Here is a 26,981-nt window from a genome sequence, read left to right on the forward strand (position 1 = left end):
ACATTCAGCAGTGCCAAATCCATACACTCTTCTGGGCCTCATTCCGGCAGATGCCAAATGGTTTACATGCCTAGACCTTAAAGATGCTTTCTTCTGTCTTCGACTCTCACCTGTGAGCCAGCCCATATTCGCATTTGAATGGGAGGATCCCCATACAGGAGGAAAAACTCAACTGACATGGACACGTCTCCCCCAAGGCTTTAAAAACTTGCCCACCTTGTTCGGAGAGGCACTAGCCACAGACCTTGTAAAATTCCCTGGGGAAACATTGAACTGTACTCTGCTCCAGTATGTGGATGACTTGCTGTTAGCCAGCCCCAGTGAAGAGGACTGTTGGAAAGGAACTCGAGCCCTCCTAGGGCTACTCCAAACAACTGGGTACAAGGTCTCATGGAAAAAGGCCCAGATCTGCAAAAAGACAGTCAAATACTTGGGATTTATTATCTCAGAGGGACACCGAGCCCTAGGACCAGAACGAAAACAAGTTATTTGTGTCATACCCAGACCGGAAACAAAAAGGAAACTGAGAGAGTTCCTGGGCGCAGCTGGGTTTTGCCGGATCTGGATCCCCGGATTTTCAAGAATAGCCAAGCCCCTCTACGAAGCAACTGCTGGATCAGGAAAAGAAACCCTCAAATGGGAAACTAAACAAGAAAATGCCTTTAGGCAATTAAAGGAACTACTAACCCAAGCCCCAGCACTAGGCTTACCAGATGTAACACGAGAGTTTAATCTGTTTCTACATGAAAGAGACCAAACTGCTCTTGGAGTCCTAACTCAGAATGTGGGGCCATGGCAGCGCCCTGTGGCTTATTTATCTAAAAGACTGGACCCTGTAGCATCAGGATGGCCACCCTGTTTACGGGCCCTCGCTGCCACAGCCCTCCTGGTCAATGAGGCAGACAAACTCACACTGGGACAGACTTTAAATGTAAAAGTGCCCCATTCTGTGGTGGCCCTGATGAATGGCCCAGGTTACAAATGGATAACTAACACAAGGATGACCCACTACCAGGGGCTTCTATGTGAAAATCCAAGAGTCCGTCTAGAGACTGTGCAAACCTTAAACCCAGCCACATATTTGCCTGAAGGGGAAGGGCAACCTGACCACAACTGCGAAGAAATCATTGAAGAGGTGTATGCAAGCAGGCCTGATCTAACCGACAAGCCCCTGCAAAACCCAGACCTGGAACTTTTCACAGACGGCAGCAGTTACATGCAAGATGGACAACGGCGAGCAGGTTACGCTGTAACAACAACCCGAGAGGTAATAAAGGCAGAGTCCCTTCCCCCAGGATGGTCTGCTCAGCGAGCAGAGATCTGGGCACTGGTCCAGGCACTAAGGGAAGGGAAAGGAAAACGAGTCAATATATACACTGATTCCAAATATGCATTTGCAACCTTGCATGTACATGGAGCCATCTATAAGGAGAGAGGACTTTTGACTGCTGGGGGAAAAGAAATCAAAAACAAAGAAGAAATTTTACAGTTACTGGAGGCAGTATGGGATCCAAAGGAAGTGGCCATTATTCACTGTAAGGGACATCAAAGAGGAAATGACCCTGTGAGCCAGGGGAACAGGCTAGCTGATCAAAAGGCAAGAGAAGCAACCGCCTGGGAACACTCAGTAATTAAAGTTATGGCAGCGCCAGAGCTACCCACTGCCCCAGAATATAGTCATGATGAAAACAAGTGGGCACAGGCTGAACGAGGAGAGAAAAGAAAGGACGGATGGTGGATCATGACGGATGGAAGGGTTTTCATCCCAGAACGACTAGCTTATCGTTTAGTCCAACAACAGCACGAAGCCACACATATGGGAAAAACAGCTTTAGAGGCCCTCTTAAAGCGATATTTCCTAATTTCTCGTCTCCCTACTCTATGTGCATCAGTTTCCCAACGCTGCTTGCTCTGTGCACAAAACAATCCAAAACAAGGGCTCACTGGGCCAATGGGAATACAACGATGTGGATTGGCTCCCTTTGAAGATTTAGAAGTGGACTTTACTGAACTTGGGCCCAATAAGGGATATAAGTACCTGCTGGTTTTTGTCTGCACCTTCACAGGGTGGGTAGAGGCCTACCCCACCAGGACAGAGAAAGCAAGGGAAGTGACAAAGGCTCTTCTCAGGGATGTTATCCCTCGATTTGGAATGCCTACCTCCATCGGGTCTGACAATGGACCCGCCTTTGTGTCAGAAATTGTACAGCAAGTGGCAAAGGCACTGAGCATTCGCTGGAACCTACACACAGCATACCGGCCTCAAAGCTCAGGGAAAGTAGAACGAATGAACAGAACTCTAAAACAAATTATAGCTAAAATCAGCCAAGAAACCCAGCTTCCCTGGGTGGACATTCTACCCCTGGCTCTGTTGCGAATTAGATGCACCCCAAGATTTAATATTGGGTACTCTCCCTTTGAAATCCTCTATGGGCGACCGCCACCTTTAGTCAGGATGAGAAACCCCACCCCAGAAATAGGAAATCTAGGGCTCCACCAACAACTGTTGGGACTAGGAAAAGTACTACGAGAAGTTTGGGGTTGGGTGATAGAGAAAACCCCCATTTCATTAGGGGTTCAAGTGCATCCCCATAAACCAGGTGACCAGGTATGGGTGAAGGATTGGAAAAAGGAACCTCTCAAACCAACATGGAAGGGACCATATTTAGTGGTATTAACTACTCCTACAGCTGTTAAAGTTGCAGGAATCGTCCCTTGGATCCACCACTCCAGAGTCAAGAGAGCAACTGCACCTCAGACAGAGGGTCCCTGGAAAATTGAGAGTGTCCCGGGAGACCCGCTCAAGATCAAGATCAAGAGGGACCAGAAAAGGATCGACGAGCCCTGCTCTAGCCACACCCGGAAGCTGGCTAGTCAACGCACGGCCGAAGCCTGAGGATCAACGAGCCCTGCTCTAGCCACACCCGGAAGCTGGCTAGTCAACGCACGGCCGAAGCTTGAGGAAAGCCCAACGCAGCTGTTAAATATATTTCTTTTGTGCTCCCTTGCCTCTTTCCTTGTTTTCTATACCAGTCTGCGTATTAGCAGTGGGGCTAGCTAGCGCCACCCCACCTGACTGGAACATAGGCCATAAAATCCTGATAGCTATTTTATATCTTCTTATAATTAGTGCCATCACTGCAGCATCATGTCTAAGATAATCATAAGGCTGATGTTACTAATGCTAATGTCCTCACTCTCCTTGGCTGTACAGTGCACCTGCATGGAACCGGGTGACAGGTGGTCCATATACCGGCCTGTATTTTCAGCTTATACTTATCAGCCGAGTCAATGCTATGACTCCGCTTCAGAGTGCACATATCAGGGAAAATCCTACTGGATTGGCACAATTAAGGCTTATTATGTATCTAGCATCAAATGCTATGGCACACCCGGCAAGCTGGTGTGCTGGACCAAGCAAACACATTATGGGATGAGTGATGGAGGGGGCGTACAGGACCAGGCACGCCGGCAAGCAGTCCAACAAGCTGTCCAGAGGCAACACCGGAAGTTATTACCTACCCGGAAGCCAATAAAACTTCCATCTTTAGCCGAGCCTCGGGATCTGGATCCACAAATAAATGGGCTGTTAGCCGCAGTCCATGGGATTCTCAATCATTCCAATCCAGACCTGGCTAAAGATTGCTGGCTATGCTTGCGTCCTGGCCCCATCCAGCACCTGGCTTTACCTCTGACAAACCTCACTAAGACTTTCACCACAACTCATAGCGATGCCGTTTCTACCACTAGGAGTTCCAGGCTGAACTGGGTACAGCTCGCCTACAAGGCACCAGAATGTTATTTCAACAATGGAACTAATCCTTTAGAGGGCAATCTAACTATAAATCAATGTATTAAAATCTCTCACTGTATGGGTCTAGGGTGCCAACCCACACAAAGATGGTGTTCTAATAAAGGGACTTATTTTGTATGTGGTGAATTTGCCTACCGGTGCCTCCCTGCCAGATGGGCAGGGTTATGTGCTTTGGCTTATCTCACTCCCCGAATGGACATTATGCCTAATAATCAAAGTCTGCCCATCCCTGTCATAACTCACCAGCATCCACGGAGAATAAAACGAGCTATACAATTGATCCCCTTGCTAGTGGGGCTCGGAGTGGCAGCAGGGGTAGGCACAGGAATCGGGGGCATCGCCTCTTCCTCTTATTACTATTATCAGCTTACAGGTGAATTCAGCCACGATCTCCAACAAATAGCAGAAACCCTGGGAACTCTGCAGAATCAGATTGACTCTCTCGCCGAGGTGGTCTTACAAAACAGGAGGGGTCTGGACTTACTCACGGCCAAAGAGGGGGGACTATGCCTCTTTCTAAATGAAGAGTGTTGTTTTTATGCCAATCAATCAGGGATTGTCAGAGGGATGGTTCAAGAGTTACAAGACCGAGTGGAAAAAAGAAAACATATTTTAGATAAGAGCCCATGGACAGGCCCCTGGGGCTGGACCTCCTGGCTGGCACCGTTCATAGGTCCCTTACTCCTGATTTTTGCAGTTCTGCTGTTTGGGCCCTGTGTCCTAAACTTCCTGACCCGCTTTGTCAGTGAGCGGATAGAGGCTATAAAACTTCAGTTGTTAGCCTCCAATTATGAGCCCCTGCAACAGGTAAATGATGATGCTTACTCCAACAAGGGTTGTGAAAGCATCAAGAGGGGGGAATGTGAAGGAAAAGCCCAGCTGGGCTAACAAGCTAAGTCACAAATCTAAGTGTGATAAGTGTCGGTTTACTGATATAAGTTCTGCCGGGCTAACTTGTAAATCTAAAGTTTAGTGTCAGTTTACTGGGCTAACAAGCTAACTCGTAAATCCAAGCTCAACAAGTGTCAGTAACGTGATCTGTTCCAAATTGATAAGCTCCAGTGTACTGATTCCTTGCTTTTTGTTGTTTGAACCTTATTGGCTAATAGCCCCATACTTGTAATTTACCCTATAAAACCTCATGTGCACGTCTTGGAGGTGCTCAGAGCTTCGGAGCAGAAGCCCCTCTGAGCCCGCCGGCGTAATAAATCTGAGTACTCCAACCCTCCGAGTGGTGCTTGTTTCTTGGCTGGCCTGTCATTTCCGTAACACTAGTAGATCCTGAGCTTCATTATACACCCATTGTAATAGTAACATGGTGAATAACACGGCCCCAGGCACCATGGCCGTCACAAGGCTAGCCACAAAAGGTCAAAGGGTGGAAAATGGCCAACTCCCTGGAATCCCAGCCCCTTGCCCTAAGGCTGGTCCTTCTACTTATTAGCATATGAAACCACGAAGCCCAAGAAAAGGAGCAACACAGAGCCACATCCCAGGAACCCCTCTCTCTACCTCTTCGGAGAAGGCCCACACTATTTCTGTGGAGTGTGTGCCTACTTTTAATCTGAGCATCAAACCCCCATACTTCGTGACGTTTCTCATGCCTGTCAATGTATCTCTCTGAATAAATCTACCTTTACTCAACACTGGCTTGTTCTTGAATTCTTTACTGCATGAAGCCAAGGAACAAAATCTGGTGGGGCACATCCCAGGGGCTCAACGGAAGCCTGGGACACAGCCCTTCTCATGCCCCACATATTTTTTCTTGTATCAACAGGACTGGGATGTGAAGTGAGGTCTGAGGCCCCAGCTAAGGGACAGAAGCAGCCTCCAGGTCTCCAATTGGTGGGCAGCCTCTCCCCCATCAGGGGCCATGGGGTCTGCCTGGTTCTGTGTGTTTTTTTGTTGTGCTGACTCCCCAGTCAGAGAGATTTCTCCTTAGGCCTGGCTCCACAAAACCCTTCTCTCCAAAATACAAGCACATCATGTCACAATCCTCTTGTTCAACCATGAATTGTTCAGCCAACTTTTTCCTTCCCCAGTTAAGTACCTAAATGTCCTCCCTGCCATCCCACCACTTCTTTCTTTTTGAGAACTCTGCACTCCCCACACACCATCCTGAACGCAGGTGCCTTGCTGGCTGGGACCGAGATGTTTCAGTCTCAAACATCCTGAGTCCTTTCTCTTTCCACTTGCTAACTTAAAAAGGCCTTCCTGTGTCTCCCACCGCTCTGATTCTGAACGTCAAAAAATGCTCAGGTTACATTCACTCTGTGAATACCTCCCAGGTTTTGGCTAGGTTTCCTTCCCAAGATCTTCATTAAGGAGCTGCATCAAGAAGTTTAAAGGGGCTATTCTTACATTTGAGTGGAGGAGCCTGCAAGAAATTTAAATGGCTTTGAAGAGAGAGTAAACCAGGGACAGAGAGGTCGCAGGTCCTAGTCAACAGTGTCATGAGGCAAAATGTTCTTCAAAGGCTCAGAGTGGCTTCTGAACACGGAGTCGGCAGGGAGGAGGTGACAGGCAGTGAGTGGGGTGAGAGACACAGGGTACGGTCCCCCAGCAGGGGAAGAATTGGTTATTTTCTAGTTTTCCAATTTCTTACTACCTTTTTCTCTTATTGCCACATACCATTTCCTACGAATTAAGCATATCAATGTCAGTCATTTGGGCCACTTGGGAGAAGCTGCACGATGCCATTCACAGGGCTGGGACATGACAGCCACACCAGTCTAGGTTGAAAGACCAGTGGGGGTATTTCCATGGTAATCACGGGCATGCAGCAAACTCCCCAGCTTCAATGACCTCCTCTCAAAGTTGGCGCCAATAAAACTACCAAGCAAAATGCGTGATGATTCTGGCCAACATCTGTTTATTAGTTAAGTGCCTGTGACACCTGCCACTTAATAGGGAATGAGTACGATCAACGAGGCCCTGTCTACCTGGCCACACGCGCCCTGCCTTCCTGCCTTGGTGCAGCAGCACAGCTTGTTTAGCTGAGATGAGCGCCCCCAGAGCAGCCCCGATGGGAAAGCTCCCAGCTCTGCACGGCCAGACGTGTTCCTTTCCTTCTCAGAGCTGATCACAATTTGCTGTCGTCTGTTTTTATGTTTATCCCTTTTGTAACTGCCTCTCCTCCGGAGATTTTGCTCAAGCAGCACAGGACCAGGTGTGTCTTGTGGCCTGCCGGATATACTGGGCTGGGAAACAGCCGAGCCCACATCTGGCTCTGGTGCTGAACGGAGAGAGCAGAAGGCCCAGGAGCCCATGCTGAACCGAGGCCCCTGCACACAAAATTATGGTCTGACTTTGGGCAAATTACACAGTCTTTTTTACCCTGAGATTCCTCATCTGTCCATAAAAATAACTGCCCATGGCACACAGAGTTACAAGTATTAAAGGAAATCACCAAATTCACAAAGTAGCCAAGGGGCTACCAGTGCATCCTAAACAGACACATGCTGCCTTTAAGGCTCTGACACACACCAAGCGTGGTGGTCGAACAAAGTGTACACTGCTAAGTGTCAGTGTGTTAAGTGCTTCATGTGTGCTATAATAATCTTCAGAACTTACAACAAGCCCAGGAAGTAACGAATATTATTATGCCCATTTCACAGACTCACCATCAGTTTAAGAGAGGTTACATTCAAGTCCAAGGCGCTATGGTGAGTAAATGGCGATTTCAACCTGAATATGGGCCCAGGCCTGGGCTCCATCTCTGTCCCATCCACCTGACCACTGCCTATGAATTCCACCTGTCCAATACCCAAGTTGAAGCCAGCCAGCTCTTAAATGCAATGTGTGTCACCGTTTGTCAATGTTGGTTCATTACCATAAACAGTTCTCAGAAAGCACTTCAGAAAGGAAAGTTGGACTCACATACCTGCCCACAAAGAAGAAGAATTCTGCCTTGCCTTCTCCTGTAACGTGCAGAAACCCTTCCCATTCACCACCGAATCCTTTTGTATGCTTCCTCCGTGTTCATGTTTACACATGGCTTATTAAAGTAGAAGTTACCTGCAGTAATTCCATCTCGGTTCCATTCCAAGCTTCCAGATTATCCATAATCAGGGTAATACCATAATTTTCTGTGAATGAAAACACTACAAATTGAATGAAAATATTGCAACCATGTCACTAAACAAAGAATGCTGAAAACAAGTCATCAGCGGCTGCCGCCACCCCCCAGTGAAGACAGGCCTGCAGCCATTCACAACGGTGCCCTCTGAGCAGACTCAGAATAAGAAAGGACAGATTACTGGCCCTAGATAGCTAGGTGCTTGTCTAAAGTATATATTCAGTCAGCCCAAATGTTGGCTTCCTCCCATATATTGAAAAGCATTAAATTCATGAACTTGAGATACCTGGCTTTCTTTAGATAACAAGCAATGTTTTATTGTTCTGACTACCTGGTCTTTGTTGTAAAGCTCCTATATAATCCTAGCTTCTCCCCTACTCTTGCGAGCAGTCCCTCAGAGTGTTCTGAGAGGCGGTCATCCTGGCTTGAGTCCTTCTGACAAATAAAACATAACTCTTAATATTCAGGCTGCACGTTTATTTCAATCAAGTCCCAGAATAGACACAACTCATCAATTGTGTAATGGGACACACTGGATCAGGAACCAAAAGAGTGTAGTAGTCCCTAAGAACTACGGCTCCCTCTTTCTTCCTGTCATTATACAATCCCACCAGAACTCATTACTTTGCTGTCTGCTCCTCTGGCAACCAAACTCAGAGAAGAGTCAACTCAGCAGAGCGTCCTGCTGGGGAGAACCCCTGCAGCAGCACTGCAGGCTGCCTGCCCTCCCGCACGCTCTGACGACTGCTAGTGTCCTCCGTGGAAACCAGGCCAACAGAGCTGTTCCCTACAGCTACAAAGTCCCAAATATTAAATAAAACCTTTCATTTTATACTATATGTTACATATATACCCATCTCTGAAAACAGCTTTGCCAGAAGCCCAAATCTTCAACATTAATCTGCAAAGGCAAATCAGGTCCCCAAGGGAAAACAAGTCTTAAGACGATGCTAAGACCTCCAAAGTCCTCTCCACGACCATAAACCAAACTGCCTGTAGGTCTGCAGCTGCAGGAGGCTACATGTCTGCTTTTAAAGCAACCCCTTCCTGCCCTCGGGTGCTACAATGCCCTTCTACGCCCTCCCATCTCAGGGTAAGAGCACCCACTGCAGAACCTTGCAGGGCAGCACTGACAGGACTGGACAATGAGGATCAGAGCTAAACTAAGCCTTCTGATGACACGAGTTGTCACACTGTCACTTTACAGATGAAGATATATATAGAGAGAGGTGGGGTGTTATTGTTCAAAGTCACACAGATAAAAAGTGACAAAGTCTATAACTCTGCTCCTCCCTCTGGTGTGACGCCCCAACTGGGACAACCACAGGGTTCTTTCGTGCCTGCCTGACCAGTTCTTTCCTATCACTCATGACCCACCACAGGGTCTGAAATTAGCCTGCATTTGCAGCATCTTTTCCCTCCAGTTTCTCAGGAACAAGGCTGTTCGGGCCACTTTATGACTTCCAGGTCCCCGAAATCTCCGTGCTCAGGCTGCTCTTGCCTGTGCATCCGGCCCGCTGCTCAGAGGCTCTTCCTCCCCTGCAGGAGGACGTTTCTACTCTTCACAGGGACACCCCCTTAGGGGATCCCTCCTCTCGCCCTCAGCATGGCAGGTGTCCCAGGCCACATCGCGAGATGCCCCAATAGGACTGCATCTGCCCAGGTCTGCTAGTCAGACCAGCAGCCTCAGAGCCAGGGATTATGCCCAGGTCACACTGCAAACCTACTGCCCGCCTCACAGACCCCAGCCAGCAGGTCACCTGGAAGTCACAGCAAGTGCCCCACCCAATCCAGAAGCCTCTTCATTTCCCAGCACAACTGATGACTGGTTTCCAAACTTTGGTCAGTTTCGCACAAAACAACACCTTCTACTGTGTAGCGGGTGGTTTTTGCTTCTGCACCCCATTCTTACTGAAAACGTTAAGGGAAACCAAAAAGCCTCTTCTCAACCCTTTTCTGATGATACCCTCCCACCCACAATATACATATGCTCAAGAGATTTGGATCCACGTGATTTTGTTTCCCTTACGATAAGTGGCTCAAAACACTGCGGGATTATTTTTCCTTTGAGGGTATTAGGACTCAGTTTCTCGGCTTTAATCTGTTTTTGTCTTTGTCTTCTTTGTTCCTAGCAGTTGCCACCTCTTACTCCCTTCAGCAGCCTCCCTCCCAACTTCTAGTCTAGGAAATCAGCTGTGATGAGGGGCACGGGGGCATTCACAGAAGATGCAACAAAGGCAAAAAGAGGCTATATAATTTGCCAAAGATATCACCTTCAACCCCCAACAGAGTGTGTCATGTCCCTGTGTTTAACTCTTATTCTAAGCAAGTTAACTTTTTGTAGATTATGTTTATAAAGATGAGAAATCAAAATACATACAAGGACACACATCAACTCTAAGATATTCATTAACTCCACTATTTTGTTTCTATTTATTTTATTTGTATTAAAAAATTAAGAACCCCTGCAACCAATATAACAAAATGTTACTGGGTTTTAAATACAGAATATAGAGGGGTTAAGTGTGTCATTACTCATCCTTATATGTATGTTCACAAGATAAAATTATTTGAAAGTCTCTCTCCCCTCTCCCTACTCACTACTGGCTCTCACCTGAGATCCCAGACCACACATCTAACAACCTTTCACTTTACCCACAGCTGAACTCATCAGTTTTCCCCCAGAAATCCCTCTGCAGCTTTCCCTCCTCAGAACACAGCAGGACCATCATTTAACTCATTAATCCACCCAGAAACCTGGGCCTTACTCCATCCTACCTTCACAGACAGCTTTAAATCTTTCTTTTTACCATCTAAACATGCCTTCAATCTGTTCGCTTTTACCCACTATCCTACCGCTCAAGTGGAAGCCACCAACACAGCCCACCTGGACTCACGAGTCTCCCAAGTGGCCCCACAGCCACTCTCCCCTACTTGAGACAAATGGGATTGTGTCACTCCCATGCTTTTTGGGCTCTTTTCAGACCCACTGTTCATAGAAGAAACCCCAATTTCTTCACCTTGTGAAGGTGTTTGCCATGAAACTGTCAGCTCATGGAGGGCAGGGCACGCCCTCTCCCCTCAACCCCACTCTCTGGCAGAGCATCAGCTTGGGAGGACCCGCTGAGCTACATCAGCCTGTATCCTAAACCTGGTCTTGGGTTCTTAGCAAACTGCTTCACTTATCCATACATATCCAAGGTAGATAAGAAAGATTTTAGATGTTGAGCTAGACTATTCATTTGGGGATTTTGCACTGGCAACCTGCAAGTATATGTTCTAATGTTTGTGTCTTGTTAAAACCACACCCAGATTAAAGGAGTATTTGTGGAATGTCTTCGGAGTAAAAGGGTTCTGTACTTTTACAGATTTTATGTTTTATAACATGAATAACCCGGACAGGGTCACAAATGGAACCGCCTCACAAGTGACAGAAGACAGGTGAGATGCATATAGCAACAGGTCACAAAGATGGTAAGAGCAAAGTTGTTTCTCCAAACCCCAAAAAAATTCCTCCAAGAACAGAAAACTCAGAATTTTGAAAGTAAAATACTATCATATAAGGAAAGAAAATAAATAATCCTCTTCATCAGGGGTTCAAGATCTGACTGCAGAGTTATTAGCAGGCTATACTGAATCCTAGCACAGAAAATTCAGATGGACTAGTGGTGAGTAAGTTCCAGGAAAACGGCAGTAATTCCTCCACTTGAAAGAGGACACACACTCACTTGTTCAAGGTGATTGCAAACAACATTCTGCAGAAATTCAGAATATTCAGGCACCGCTTCTAGATGGTGATGACACGGAAGGATGGCTTGGATGCATGCTTCTAACTGAGTCACCGGCATTCTTACACTGCAGGGGGAAACGGAGGCCCTCAGCCAAGAGCAGAGATGTTCCTGTCATGTATCCCAGGTCGTGCCTCGGGGACTCAGTGTCCTGTAGCAGTCCGGCCCCAGGCGAGGACCAGCAGCATGGCCCACCCAAGCAGGAAGGGCACTGTGCTTGAGAAAGCCCACACCAGATGGGAGCAAGAGTGGCTGGTGGGGTTTTGTGAACCTATGAATGCTCATAGAAAAACACCTGCATACATTCAAGTGATACAATTAACAGTAGCATTCTTTTTAACAAAATTTCAAATGTCAGTGGTAATTTTACCATTCCTTTTCTCTTGTCCCCTGCACTCTGAGACAGGCTTAGGTTCTCTCACACTTGCAGCTCTGATGCAATAGTTGTGAAGTTATTTTACTTTACTGCAAGTGTCTTCGCTCCACGTGTCACTGTGACTGTCGTCTCTTAACACAGTCAGATATCTTCCTGGATCTCTCCATGAGTTCCTTGCTCCTGCTTCTCAGATCCTGAGATAAAGAACAGGTGAAGGCACATGACTGGAAAAGTCAATGTGGACTTGAGCAAAGTCCTCAGTGACCCCCTAGGTGAGTGTTGACCACCCCTTAGCTTCGATTCTCAAAGTTCTGCCCAGGGTGACACCCAGACAGGAGGGAGTCCTGGGCCCAATTAAAAGCTGTGTGGCTTGGGTGCGGGGAAAGGTGCAGGAGCTAGTTCCGTAGCCGGGACCCTCCACACCTCTGCTCCTCTCTCTCCCGAGGCCCCGCTGCCAAGCCCCCACGTTCCCTGATATTCTGTCCTTCTCTTCTACTCTACTTCAAGCCCTTTTCCTCTTCCTTTATTCCCTGATTATCTGCAGCTGGAGAGATTTTTCCATCACAAAATCTGAAAAAATTTCCTGCAGCTGAAAAAGAGGTCTCCAGAGGTCAATGCCCATATGGTGGTTCCCGAAGAGAGCCCCTGGTTAGGGGGACCCTCACCAACACTCATGGGACATCCGGTATGTTACAGGGTCGACCACCCCCAACAAGAGTTTGCTGTGACACCAAGGCACGCACAGCATCCCTGCTCACTAAAGTGTAGTTGTAATCCGTTATTAAGAAGCAAAAATAAAAAAAAATTTCTCATGTTTCTTACTAAAATTATTTATGAGTTAGAAAAAGAAATTGTAAAAGAAAAGAACAAATTTGACTCCATGTTAGATGTGTTCGTTTGGCTTTAAACCTGTACCTTGTTTTCTAGGCTCCGACTTGCTATTTCTGCACCTTTTGTAAAAAAAAGTTGCCTTTAGCCTGAAATATCCAGGACAGCCTATTCTCCGGGCTCTGATCTTTAAGGATATTAGCTCTTCTACACTTATGTACAGATGGCAAGTTGCAAAATAGATAATAACCTTTCTTTCATTTGGAGGTTTTACGGGGGCACCTTAATTTGACCCACCATGGACAGCTGCAGGAACAAAGGATTCCAAGGACAAACAATTCGTACAGCGAGAAGTTTGCAACAACCAACCACATCCCCGCCGCTTTTTAGTATAAAAGGAGACTGAATTCTGCTTTGGGGAAGAGAGTTCTACTGGATATCAATATGCCATTTTCTGGGTCTGCCAGATTTTCAAATGAAGTCACTATTCCTTACTCCAACATCTCATCTCCCCATTTATTGGCCTGTCATGCAGCAAGCAGAACGAGTTTGGACTTGGTAACAAAATGACTGCATTAGAGGTAGTATGTCTCCACTGTTTCCTCATTTCCAGTATGTCACAACCTATCAATTTTATATGCTGTTTAACAACATGACAAAGACCTATTATACGGAATTGATTCCACAGAAATAAAATTATTTCTACTCCCTCAAGACTTTTTTCTTTTCTATTTTATTTTGTTTTGCTTATTGAAAAGAAAATAAAAGTCAAATCATTTTATTTCATGTATTTTTATAGCTACATAATGTAAATACTACAAAAATATTTAAATTGCAATAAAACTTGTTAATATATTTGTATAAAGATATATAAACAATCAATGCAGATTAGGAAAGGAGTAGATATTTACTAAAAATCTACTGCACATCCAGTCTTTTACAAGCATATCCTGGAATATAAGCTCTATTATCCAGGGGTCCCCCACCCCCATTCTCACTGCCGATTCCCTTAGTAATCAACTACCAAGGCACCAGCATAGAACCATGCGATAGCTATTTTAGGTATAAATGAATGAATTAGCTCATTCAATTCTAAAACAGAAACCTTAAAATAAATACTGAACTTATTTACAGATAAACAAATTTGGACACAAAAAAGTACAGTTTCTCCCCCAAGACACAAAGATAATAATTGGTAAAGGCAAGATTTGAACTAATCTGCCTGATTATAAAGCTAAGGTGGAAATCCCCTTCGACTGTGTAGGTCCAGCAGCACAGCCCATCACCCTATCTTTGTTCAGATCTGGCTTTAGACAGCCTGAGACAGCACCCCATTCCTATGGAACTCGAGGGGAAACGATAACAATAAGGATTTTATATTCAGTAGTTTCTTAGGTCTCAATTATATAAAGTGTCAGCAGGTCAGCAGAAAACTCTGGGAAATATGAGTGGGTCCAGAGCTTTTCGCTGATAAGAAACTCAATCTATCAGGACAGAGTGACCTTCCCATGAGTGGCCTCATGAACATAAACTAAAGGCAGCTGAAATGAAAACTAGCAAGAACATGGAAGTGAAGCAGGAAGGATCCCTACTATCCCCTGCCCAGTTGCCTCTTCACCCGCGTGGACAAGATGGCAGAAGACCCAGGTTCTTGTCTAAGTTACAACATCATGGATTCTCACCCATAAAATGTTGCGACTCTATGCTGTCTTAAGTCCTTTACAACTAAAATATGATGACACCAATATCTCAGCGGAATGTCTATGTCTCCACTTTCTCTCTTCTATTAGGAGACTATATCTATGGCCACAAACAGAAATTCAATTAAAAACACCATGCACGAAGCCTGGTGAAAGTCTGTGTAAGAGACATTGTTCTCACTCTCTGTGAATGAAAACTCAGAAAAAGTGGACCTTCTCCCTCTGTAAGTGGGAGGTAGACTGATTTTGTGTGTGTGTGTGTTTGCACGCACATGTGTGTGTGTAAATCATATAAAATATATTCTGGGATTTGCACAGTTTTTTTTATGATACTATCATTTCATGAGGATGAGCCAACCTTTAAAGTAATTTGAATCTATTTTTCTGAGAGGCTCTTTTGGTGGAGGATGGGAAAGGGGAAAGGAAAGGAGGAAAGAAGTAAATGAAGCAAAGCTGTAAGAATACTGCTAGGGAAAGGCAAGACATTAATTTTGTTCCTACTTGCATCACACACAAATTAGGGACTGGCTTTCCCCCATGTCTTGTCAAGCACTGAGCTGCAGAAGAACAGGCGACAGCCCATTTCTCACTGAGCTTGTGACTGTATGTGACATCTTATAGACACAAATTATTTAACCTGATCAAACACTCTAGCAGCAGGATGTAATTCTCCTAATTTGAGAGACAAGAAAACAGGAAGTGAAAGACGGTATATAGCTTGACAAAAGTCAGAGGACAAGTAAACTAAAGAGGATGAATTCAAACTCAGATCTGAATGCAGAGTCTGATATTCCCACTCCCAGGGCTGGAAAATCCTTAACACAAGGTTCCCCAGCTCCTCTGCATTGTTCCTGGCACCAAGCATTTCCCATGGCGATGGTCTCCAATTCTCAGACACAGTGCTCTGTGCAGCCAATAACCTCCATTCGACCTTGATCATCTACCTGCCACGCCTACCAGGCTTCACCATACAGGCAGGAAAGCTGGATTTCAAGTGCATACAAAGCCACCCTGGTTTAAGCTGGACTGTTTATCAGCTTTTCCAGCATAAAGGCAGCCATGAAAGTGCTCACAGTTTGTACATGAGCCACACTACCTCTCTCCATCTGTCTCCCCACCTATACTACTTAGCTATGACCATTTTGAGAATCTTGGAAACAAATTTTTAAAAACAGAAAAGAAAGGATTCTGTAACAAGTACTTAATACTTACAATTTTAAATGAGAAGTTACAAAGTGAGTATTTACAAACCGAATCTGCCTTCCTAGGTGTCAGTTTTAACAGTTAAAAAATATAATAGCAAACATTTCTCACTTAAAAAATTAACAAAAACATCAACAATAATCTGGAATAAACTCAAAAACAATGAACATGTTGTACATGGAGAAAGTACAGGACTGTACTGAGGGGTAAAGTAAAAGTGTGAAAGTAGAGACATCAACCTTTTGTATGGAGGAAAGCAGTTTTAAAGATGTACGTTCTCCTAAAGATAATTCAAAATTACTAAAAAATCCCATGACAACACTTATCATTTTTTTTAACTTGAAAAAATTATATTAGAATTCTTCAGGAATAATAAAGTCATAATACAAGCCAAGAAATTTAGGGATCAAAAAAAGAATCAAAAAATTCAGACTGTAATATATTAAATAAATTTTTACAATATGTAAGATATAGTGCTAGAGTAAGAAAGTAAGATTGACAGAAATAGATCATGAGCTCAAAAAGAGACTCTAGTATACATAAGTATTTTTTACAGGTGGGATTTCAAATTAAAAAGCAAAGTATGAATTTAATAATTGTCTTGTTACAATCAGAGAATACCTGGAAAAAACAAATTCTATTCCCGTCAAAATGACCACAAGAAAAATTACAGAAAATGATGTAAATATTAGAAAGTACTAATAAGAGCAAATACAACTCTTTGCTCATATCAATTCAGCTTCTCCTCACTGTAACAAGTACCATTATCATCTCCATCTTAGAGATTAAAAAAACCTACAGAAGAAATTTATACCATTATAAGAAAGCATTTCTAAGAATAAAACCCAAAAAGAAGACATTTACTATCTTAAGATTATTTTGGGCCACAACAATAATGAACCTACTGAACAAAATGAAAGGCAAGAAATGACAAGTAAAAGCTCTCTGATACATGTTGATGAAGACAAGGGGTTAATGTTCATAATACACATTGAGCTGTCACAAAGCAGCAAGAAGCTCCCCCACTTAAATGTTTGCAAAGGACAAAAGGGATCATTCACTTTTTAAAAGTCAGATGGCTAATGAGTGAAAAATGCTCAAAACCTCACTGGTCATCAAGTGCAAACTAAAATAATGAAAATCATTTTGCTCGTCATATTGGCAAATATGTTTAAAAGATATTATAGCTAGTGTCCATCTTTGAGACAACAAACTGTGAGCGATCTTTTGGAGGATGACATGTCAATGGATATGTAAACTCTGAAAAACGTGTGTGCACACAGGCTGAACTCCACTTTTAGGAATCGTTACATTTAGAAAAAATCAGTTCAAAAAGATGTACTCATCAGAACATTTGCACAGCACTGTTTACAATGGTGGGAAGAAATGCTGAAGTGAAATCATATCCAGCGATAGAGAATTGGTTACATAAGTTATTCTACATCTTTTCATGCCCCACAGGAGAAGGAATTTCAAGATTCACTTGAAAGCATTCTGTGATGTATGAAGTTGTCACATCCAAGGACTAAATTTCCAGAAACCTTAGCTAAAGGAATACTCATACAAGATCACAGGAATGTTTGTACAAGAAGGATGCCAGTCAAACACCCTTTCTGACAGTGGAAAATGGAGAAAACTTAAGTGTTCACCATCAAGACAATGATGCGGTAAATCACGGAGAGCTGTGGGCACTAAAGTTGCAGCGTTTCAGCGTGGTCCAAGGCCTTGTCCACAGTACTCTCCCACGAAAGGTGTCGTTACACAAGAGACCAAACCTGCACATCAGGAGACCCCTTTACTCTATCTGAAAGGACCGAGTGAGTCTGGAGTGGGAGGAGGTCTATGATATATACGTTAGTGAATAAACCGAGCTACAGAAAACGTATAGTATGGCCTTATTTTTCAATAAAGCATATATACACACACATATACATAGATTTCTCATATACGTGTATGTATGTGTGTATATATATATGACAAAGGCATAAAGGTCATGAAATATATACTCCACATTGTCAGCAGCTTTTACTCTCAGGAAAAAAGGGGAAGGGAAGTAGGGGACTTTCGGTACCACAACAGATCTCTTTTCAGAATTTCAGTTAAGTATACTTGGAATTTAAAAGTTTACTTAAGTACAAAGTAAAATGGACGATGCCTCCACAAAACAGAATGCTATACTGGTCATTAAAAATCATGTCAGGGGAGATAGAATATTGTAGAAAAATGTGTAATAAGCCGAATGGAAAATGGAGGTCTCCACACAGTAAACAGGCACACAGTGCTCACTGGTTTTTATGACAGAGCTGATACACACTGATGAAAAGAACAGAAAATAGATGTTAAAGTGTTAATTATTATCTTTGAGTACTGGGACCAGGATAGACCCTTTTGACTCTTTTTTCAGACTTTTATATTAAATACACATTATTTTTCATCTGAAAAATGCATTTTTAGATGTCTAGTACCACACATTGGAAAAAATACATGAGTAGTTACAGAAACAAATAACTAGGAGTCACCGCAGCACCGTCACACAGTGTAGAAAGGGCGATCCTGAATAACACCACGCAGTTACATAAGGACCCACAAAGTGAGAGCACCTGCTGTAACAGGACGCGGCTCCCTTCCATTTGTCAGTTGTGTCTTCAGGGCTGAGGCATTTCTGAGCACGGCCAGTGTCAGTGCTGGTGTCTGGATGGATGCCACTGGAGGTGAGGGCACCTGCAAGCCGAGAGGAAGAACAGAAGTAATCCTCTGCTTTTTCTGTCTTGTTTCTTTGTTACTTTTAAAGAGAGGCGTAAATAAGATAAACTGAATCTTCCTTACTGAAATTTCACTAATGAAGCCATTTTTAAAGTGTTCACAACTTATATTCTGCCTATAACTGTCTTTTCAAAAAAGCCTCATATTTATTAAATGTTAATTAACTCAGTTAATTAACTACATGTTGAAACCTTTTAAAAAACATGAAATGCACTACGTGAAAGCACCACACATGCAGTGACTAGCTCAGCTGTCTTTACGGCAGTGCAGTCAGCCCCCACCATCCCGAGACCCTGAACTCCTGATGCTGGGAAGAGAGCACGCTGCTTCCTCAGATGGAGAGAAACGGTAAAAGCATTTTCTGAAATCTACAGCACTGACAAAACATAACTGCTTAATCCCAGGCTCCTTGGAGGCTGTCATTTTCCGTTTCTGGCCAACACCCGTCAATGAGCAGAACCACCCCATTCCCGAGTCATGGGACTCACGTGGGCAGCAGTTTTGGAGAAATTTCCAGTTATAGAATGTTAACCAACTATACATAAAACTCTGAAAAAGAAAAGATGCAATACTCAGATTTTGGAAGACACTCAAAATATTCTCCTAAGTCTTAGTATTTGGAAAGGCTGGGCTTCTCCTAAGCCACTTATTTATTTCACAGCCAGTGAGCATCTCCCACAAACCCTGCTTCCCTGTGTGTGCTGGGAGCCTCAGGAACATTGATGCTGTCTATCTTATAAGTCACAAGGCAGAGGCGTGTGTCTCACGCCTGCAACTCTCACACAGGCTCAACTCCGAGCCTCAATTTGTGAACTTGGTCCCATTTTCTCACCTGTTTATTTGGTATCTGTTCTTCTGTAAGCTGCCTGAAGTGCTTCTTGGAACAAGTCAGAAGAATGAGTGGGTAGAGAAATGGACAGATGGACAGGTGAGAGATGGGCAGACAAACAGGGAGACTCCAAGAGAAGGGGAGCAAACAAAATTTCCTATGCAAAACCCTCTTCTAGTCAAGGAAGAAAACCATCACGAAGAAGTGTGAAGAGGCAGGTGGCTTAGGACTGTTTCCTGGATTCCATCAAAAGTCACACCACGTGATGAGAGGGTAGAAGTATAAATAATAAAAGAAAAAAAGCATGCATGTTTGAAAAATATATCTACATTATGTACTTTCTAAAGAATAGATTTATATCAGCAAGGCTCAATAACACAATCTTTGGGTATTTACAGAAGTGAGAATCCCATCTCCAATCCGCAAGACATCCCTTCGGAGCACTGAGGGTCTACACGGTGCGATCATAAAGCCGTAACCGCAAAAGCTGTGCTATCCTGCACTTACGAGGAACGAGCAGCTGTGCTTGGCCTGCCCACGTGCGTCGTTTACAACCCACAGCACCTCTACGGGGGAGGGATGACTAGCGAGCCCTGTCTCTGCAGGAAAGAAAAAAGTCCGGGAGAGGCTAAGCCGACCTACAAGTTCTCCATTTCACAGGACTTGTCACTCCAGAGCAGGAATCGAACTCGGCCCACGTTTGTAACCACAGTACTACTGTAATTTATGTGCTTTTTGTGTGTATAATACATTTGTTTCTGGCATGAAAGTGTATTTAATAAATGATCGGTTGTCTTGTATACTTCATTAGCTCACAATCTTTATATTTTTGAATTGTACTCTTCCCCTGGAGAAATGAACGGAAAGAGCAGTGGTCAGAATGAGGTGGGGCTTCATTCTTTATCTGTTACCTCATCTCATCCAAGTCCCCAAGCAGGGAGAAGGAGCAAATGTTCTCTTCATCTTTTAAAGAGAGGGCTCCAGTGATGGTGATTTACTCAACTCCAAAACTAAGTCTGGGGGAAGGGCACATGCAGCAACGAGAGCAGTATCACCTGTAGGAAGGCAAAAAGAGCTCAGGGGATGGCTCAATGGGTCAGCCTGATTTAATTTCAATTGATAATTCAATAACACACTCTAAAAATACTAGCATGCAATGGATTTGCTCTTTCTTGACATCTAGCAAGTTTCCACAGCCGACATGTAACATTATCATGAACTAGTGAAAAGAAGAGTCCACAGACAAGGAAAATCAATGCCACAGGCAGGCTGAAACCCAGGCTGGAGGAAAGGAAGAGAAAGGGCATATTTAAGAAGAGGGGAAAGTCTGGGAAAAAGACATCATCACAAGGACTCTCAAGCGTCATCCAGCAATCATATAATCATTCTTTCAAGAGAGAGTTACTTAGGTCCTATTTTGTGCTAGATTTTACAAAGGGCAAAGAGAGACCACAGCGTCCATGGTGGCAGCAAGTTGAGGGGCTATAATACAATTCTAATCTTGGTACCTTGCACAATTGTCCTCAGTATAAAGGCAAAAATTAAAGTAAAATAATACTATGTAAACCATACACATTGCTGAAATAAATTAAAGAAGACCTAAATACCTGGAAAGACAAACCACACAAATTCCTGGATCACATGACAATATTCTTGGGATGGCAATGCTCCCCAGAGTGAAGCACACATACAACGTGGTCTTGATCACAATCCCAGCGGGCTCCTCAGCAATAACTGACTAGCTTCTGCTACAATTCATATGGGAATTCGAGGGTCTCAGTAACCAAAACGTACCTGAAAGAGTAGAACAAAGTGAGAGGACTTGTAATTCTCAATTTCAAACATTACAACTGTATCTACAAGTGAGATTAGAGGCCATTTTTAAGGTATTATTGTGTTTATCCTTATTTTCTAAATTCTGTACAACGAATATACCTGTTAGAATAAGAAAAATAAAAACTAAAGTATCTTTTAAAACATGCACACCGATTCATTCATTGGGGAAAATTATTTTAACTATAAAGAGGTAAACAAATATCTAGTGAAAAAGGACCACTTAAAAATAAGTCTGCATTTACAATTTTCATAAATTGAAAACTGAAAAGCACAAACACATCAAATTTCTAGGAAGACTGGTGAAACATATTAATAATTATTTTCAAAAATTCTAATTGCACAATGAAAACACAAGAAAGAGAAAATCGTGATTGACAGGAAACTGCGAACACGTGGAGAGCAAAGGCCTTGAAATCACTGTTCCTTTAACTCTGCTACTAGCTCAATAGGAGAGGAAATTCCTCACTGAGGGGACAGTGGAATCCCATGCATAAGATAGGATACACAGTACAAACTGCAGTAGTATCGGGAGTGAATATGTTAGAAGAATTCTGAAGTTACAACATTGCTGAAAAACTATAAAAACACTGACAGACAGATTAAAACACACAGTCATACATATTATATAGAAACATGAACTCTGCTCCCATGTTGCATAGAAATACAAACATATTTGTTCATTTATGGGCACTGATTACTTTATCCCAGGTAGAATATTTCAACTAAAACAAATAATCAATATTACACTCCTATTGTCAAATGTACTTGATAACTTACTCTGCTATGTAACCATATGTGTCTAAGATAGATCTAAAATTAGTGAAAAAGAGCTTTGTATGGTTTCTTGAATTCTTCTCAAAATTCCAAGCTTAATTTTAAAATAGATCTGAGCAGTATTTCTATATTATCTTTTCCCTTGTGAAATGAACAACACAGTCTGTTGTCAAAATTCTGTCCTTACAATGATTCACGAGCACCATATCCTCACAAAACTGCTGGACAGCAAGTCACTATCCAGACACTGTGACCAAATAAATGAAACAGAAGGAAGACAGTGATCCTATTCTGGAGGGCTTATAGTCTGTGTCAACACTGGGGTTTTTACTTGATTGGTTTGATTGGGTAGCAAAATAAAATCAATCAAGTACTTTCTTTGAGCATTCTATAAGTCATGACTGTTTTTAGTGTCATTAGCAGGAAAGACTTAAGCATGACTTGGTTAGGTCAACTAGCAACAATCATCACTGGAGAGTGAGTAATAAAGAAGTTAACTGATAGCAATGCTTCTGCCTACATGAGACCTAAAATAAATCTACACTGATATCCGAAAGGAAAATAAGGAGATGAGGTCCCCAATGAGAAAACAAACTAACAAGAAATCAAAAAATGAAAGTCATTTTCATTAACGATTCCAGGCAGTAGTGGAGCATGGTGGTGAAGATCACAAATGCTGGGGACAAACATGAGGGTCTGAAATCCCACAGCACTAGGTAGATGTGACACTGATATTTCAGTGAAATTTTCTGCATCTCAGTCTCCTATCCATAGACTGGGGACAACAACTGCACCCATCTCCTATAACGGTCCTAAGAATTAAGTTATTTTATATATAAAAGCTTAAATAAAATACCTCAGAGTTTAAATAATACCCCAAAAGCACAAGAAACAAAGAAAACAGAGACAAATTGCAGTTCATCAAAATTTAAAACTTTGCTTCAAAGGGCACCATCCAGAAAGTGAAACAACAACACAGAGGAGAAAATTTTTTCAAATCACTTATCTGGTAAGGAATTTGTATCTCAAAATGAAGAAAAAAAACCCCTACAACTCAACAATAAAAAGGCAACTCAATTAAAAGGTTAATAAAGTATCTGAAAAGGTATTTTTCAAGGAAAATATACAAATGTCCATAAAACACAATGTAATGATGTTCAATAGCATTAGCTGTAAGGGAAATCAAGTCAAAACCACTAGGAGAAACCGCTTCACACTCACTACAATAGGGTATAATAAAAAAAAAAGCGTAACAAGCACTAAAGAGGACACAGAGGAAGCGGAGCACGCAGCCCTTGCTGGTGAGGATGTAACACAGCGTGGCCACTTTGGAAAACAGCCTGGCAGGGCCTCAGAGAGTTGAACATTTCGTTTCTGACTTACCCAGCAATTCTGCTCTCTGGGCACACACGTAAGAGAACTGAAAACAAATATCCACATAAATAATACCACATGAGTGTTCACGGCGACATTACTCATCACAGCCAAAAACAGAAACAACCCAAATGCGTATCACCTGATGAATGGGTAAACAGTGGGGCCCAGCCATAGAGTGGAATGTTATTCAGCAATAGCATAGCATAGAATAGTGACTAAGGCCACAACATGAGCAAATATTGAAAACGTTACTCAGTGTGAAAGAAGTCAGTCACAATAGACGTTTCCACTTATATGAAGTGACTCGATTTACATGAAATGTCCAGCACAGGCAAATCCACAGAGAGAAAAGTGGCTCCTTGGGGCTGGGGGAGGATGGGGAAGATGAGAATGTCTGTTTATGCATACAGGGCTTCCTGTTGGGGGGATGAAAATATTCTAAGATTGAATGGGACGCACAATTCTGGGCATAGAGTAAAAACCGATGTACATTTTAATGGGTGAATTGTATTAAAACTCTTAAGAACAAAAGGACCTTGGGCCAGTATCTTCCATAGTAAATGCAAATTGCTAACTTTTATTAGAGGAAAAAGAAACTGCTCTCAGCATGAAAGCAGGAGATCAGCAAATGTGAGTTAACCGAAATTGGACAAGAGCATTTCACTTGAAACAGTTGCTGAGTGTACACGAAATATTCAGAAATAGGAAAATCACCTTGACATCACGAGGAAGCATTCTGTTTCAAATACAGATCAAGGATTCGGCAAGCCCAGCTGCCAGAAATGACCAGAGAAGAAACCTGGTTTATAAAACTAGCACCAGAGACAACAAGGAATGGTGATGAGGAAAGCAGGCGGCAAATATCTGGAACAGTTCACTACAAATAATTTCTCCACCAAAAATTGAAAAATAAAATGAAAGTGATGAAATGCTCTGTTGACATCTCGAGAATGGGCTTCCTTCTGTGCTCGACTGTTCTGTAACCCCGATTGAGAGACTAAGGAGAATCAGCATGGCTCCTGGGGGTCCCCAAAGGACTGCCCACCAGCACGCTGACCACCATCACATCTGCCAGGTTTGAATTGCAGAGAAGAGACCAAGTTCTGAAAGGCACAGGAAATATTGACAAGGGAAGAAAACGCTGAGGTCAGTCCTGGGACAGAGGCCCTCTGAGCAGAGGCCAGAAGGCTGCAGGTGAACTGCAGTAGACCTGGGGCAGGAAGGGATCACGGGGGAGCATATCTCAATTCTCTTCTGTCTCTGCCTCCGGTAGGAGAGATAAAGCCTGCATCCTTCTCACCTGGAACTGTGGGTTCTGGCTGGAAGAAGTCTTACTGACAAGGAATGATTATTCAAGACTCTGTGGAAAAAGTCAAGAAATCGAGAGGGATTAGGGAGCCATCTCCATAAGCCTCTCAAATGCTCCCATATTTATAGGGTATAATCAAAGGAAAACTTCGTTAACAGTTGTGAGATAGTAAGGAGGAAATTCGGGAAAGACAGGATGAGGCAGAGATTGTAGAATACACAATGAGTACAAAGGATTAGTGTATCTTTAGGGAAGTCATGGGGTGAGGGGAACAAGATACATTTTTAGATATGTTCATTAAAAAGCAGACCACCAGACCAGCCAGGTCCTTGTTTTGGGGATAATACATTATCTAACAACACACAAGCCCAGCGTTTATAGCTGAGGGTCTCGGTCCTTGCTTTACAACCAGCAGAGTGCTATCTAAAACCTCAACTACACAAGCAAAGCATTGTCTCTGCTTTTTAAGGCAAGGCGTCTGGAGTGAGGATGCACAGGAACTTGCTTGTAAAGCAGTATCAAAGCATATTTTTTCTTCTTAAAATTCAGAGGCGACTGGGGTGTGTTACAATTTGTTAACCCAATCATCTGCTTCCACATGGAACCATTATGGAGGACACCCTAGGATGAAAATCCTGGATGTGGGTCTCTTCCTGCCATCTTCAGCCACTCTATCAGGGTCTAGGCACATCCGTGAATAACGATCCTACAGTACCACTCACTCTCTTAACTCCTGGTGATTGAAACTTAATTTTAGCTCTACACAACTTAACGTAGAAAAGTTTCAGCAATAAAAGATATAATATTCCATTTATATCTCATCATATTACTGATTTTCTGATTGCTCTAAGCTGCTTCTACTTGGTAAAGCACCTCATTCTGAAGCTGAATTCAGTAATTTCCATTGTGCATTTCTAGCCAGTTTGGGCTCGCTAACTTCTTTTGGTCAAATATCGATATACTTAATTGATTTCTTTGTTTATCAATTTCAACCAGGAGGAGAGGGAGTGTCACTCTTTTCCTCAGCCCACCCTCAACTCTTTTCCCATCAACTCAGGCCTCCTGAAAACAAAACAAAGTATTTTTTTCCCTTCTACTCTTTCCACAAACCCAACAGGAAACATCAGCCTGGAGAAAGAATTCAACACAAATGTTAAAACAAAAATCTATAAACCTGAAACAATACCATCTCCGAATCATGATACACAATGACATGAGATTAAGTGTGTCAGGCACAAAGCATGAGGGAGCCTGACTACCTGATTTCTATTCTTCAAAGGAAGGAAGGTTTTCGTATTTTTTATTATCATTCTTGGTCATTGTTTCTGATTATGCCAAAAAATAATTTATGAAATATTTATGCACTGCAATAACTGATTTTTATTGTATCAATTTTAGAAGGCATTCAGAGGGGATAGGAAAACCCACCTCTGTAAAAAATGCAAAATTTCTTCCCCTGTAAAGAACACGTATACAAAATGCAACAGAGAATTCAAATTCTTGTGGAGAGGAGCAAAAGACACAGAATCAAATCAAAGTCATTACAATGAGTCAATTTAAAATTCACTGGACAAACATGCTCAATGCATACAAATAATTTTAAAGGCACACTGCAAACCATTCACTTAATGATCTGCAGGCTAGAGGAAGAATTTCACTCTTTAACAGACAACAGAAATCAATAGGGTGCCCCACCAAACAAAGAGCAGTGAACAATCAGGTTTTTAACAGTTCTGAGAAATCAGCATGTTCTAAAGATCAAAATCCAGAAATTTTAAACATTCATTCAAACCACAATGAAAAAAGCACTTAAAGAAAAAAAAAAAAAAGAAAGTAAGCACATAGATCATTGCAACAGAACAATGAGAATTTCTTGTACCGCTAGAAGAAAGAACAGGCTATAGCCTTTTACTTGAAAAGAGACTACTTTTAAAAATAACTGCTAAAACACATTTCATCATTCATGTTGCATTTAAAAATCTGAGGTACATGTATCTGATCAGAAAAGCAATTCTGAGTAATAGTATGTTACAATTCAGTGCCAGTTTGCTTTAGAAGAAAAGAGAAAAGTTACTGTTTCTAATTCTGCACAAAGTTTAAAGAACCTCCCTGCCTCTATCTCCTCCCATTTCCTAAGCTCATGCTCCCTAATCCTTCTGAAACAAGTATGAGAAAGTCTTATTCCCAATATGCCAAATGACAACTGAATATCAATTTATTAGTGTAAATATATGCCAACACCTTGAAATGGAGGAGAAAGGTATCAGAAGTCTATATGGAATTTCTTTCTACCTTCCTGAAATCAC

The 26,981-nt window shown here is 42.7% G+C and overlaps 1 protein-coding gene and 1 long non-coding RNA gene across 2 annotated transcripts in view; one reads left to right on the forward strand and one right to left on the reverse strand.

Annotated features, from left to right (window-relative positions):
* The window catches only part of LOC140693421 (uncharacterized), an 823,905-nt gene that overhangs the window by 563,150 nt on the left and 233,774 nt on the right, over positions 1–26,981 (forward strand). The window lies entirely within an intron of this gene.
* Positions 1–26,981, reverse strand: part of LOC140693407 (trafficking protein particle complex subunit 9-like) — a 117,044-nt gene that overhangs the window by 14,709 nt on the left and 75,354 nt on the right. The window contains exons 8-11 of the mRNA XM_072957286.1: positions 20,987–21,173; positions 18,388–18,508; positions 12,051–12,250; positions 11,621–11,747 (exon numbers count right to left, since the gene is read on the reverse strand). The gene's annotated coding sequence lies outside the window, so the exon portion shown is untranslated. The remainder of the gene's footprint in view (positions 1–11,620; positions 11,748–12,050; positions 12,251–18,387; positions 18,509–20,986; positions 21,174–26,981) is intronic.

Source organism: Vicugna pacos, unplaced genomic scaffold (genome assembly GCF_048564905.1).
Source record: "Vicugna pacos unplaced genomic scaffold, VicPac4 scaffold_19, whole genome shotgun sequence".
Classification (NCBI taxonomy): domain Eukaryota; kingdom Metazoa; phylum Chordata; class Mammalia; order Artiodactyla; family Camelidae; genus Vicugna; species Vicugna pacos.